At 55.5% G+C, this 400-nt stretch overlaps 1 protein-coding gene across 1 annotated transcript in view; it reads left to right on the top strand.

The window, feature by feature from the left end:
- Positions 1 to 400, top strand: part of PGS1 (phosphatidylglycerophosphate synthase 1) — a 73,782-nt gene that overhangs the window by 1,126 nt on the left and 72,256 nt on the right. The gene's annotated exons all lie outside the window — the stretch shown is intronic.

The following is a 400-nucleotide window of genomic DNA, read 5'->3' as shown; positions in this document are numbered from 1 at the left end:
CGGTCCCCGAACATTGCCCCGCCCCCCCCCCCACCCCGCTGTGGTGAAACTACACATCCCATCATGCCTGTTGCTGTCAGAGTCTTGCCACTTGAGGCTGGGGGGCGGAAGTTTGGTTACCGTTTCCAGAGGATAACACATACAGACCACATGTATGTGAACTTCACACGCTTGGCACCCCCAATGTCGGCTATTTAAAGTGCAACTAAAAGCTCCAATCTGACGGTCTGGACAAGAACCAGAATCCCGTTCCCGTGTGATGTACAAACCTCATCAAATAAACCAAAATCTTCCCTTACCTCCCACCACAGGAAGCTGCATTCGGTGGACTTCACTGGCAGGATCAACTGGTATTTGTGGGATTTGCAGGGCGGGGGGGGGGGGGGGGGGGGGGAGGGGG

This window comes from Nanorana parkeri, unplaced genomic scaffold (assembly GCF_000935625.1).
Source record: "Nanorana parkeri isolate BGI_ZX_2015 unplaced genomic scaffold, ASM93562v1 scaffold2339, whole genome shotgun sequence".
In the NCBI taxonomy this organism is placed as follows: domain Eukaryota; kingdom Metazoa; phylum Chordata; class Amphibia; order Anura; family Dicroglossidae; genus Nanorana; species Nanorana parkeri.
This window is presented reverse-complemented; position numbering and strand designations above follow the sequence as displayed.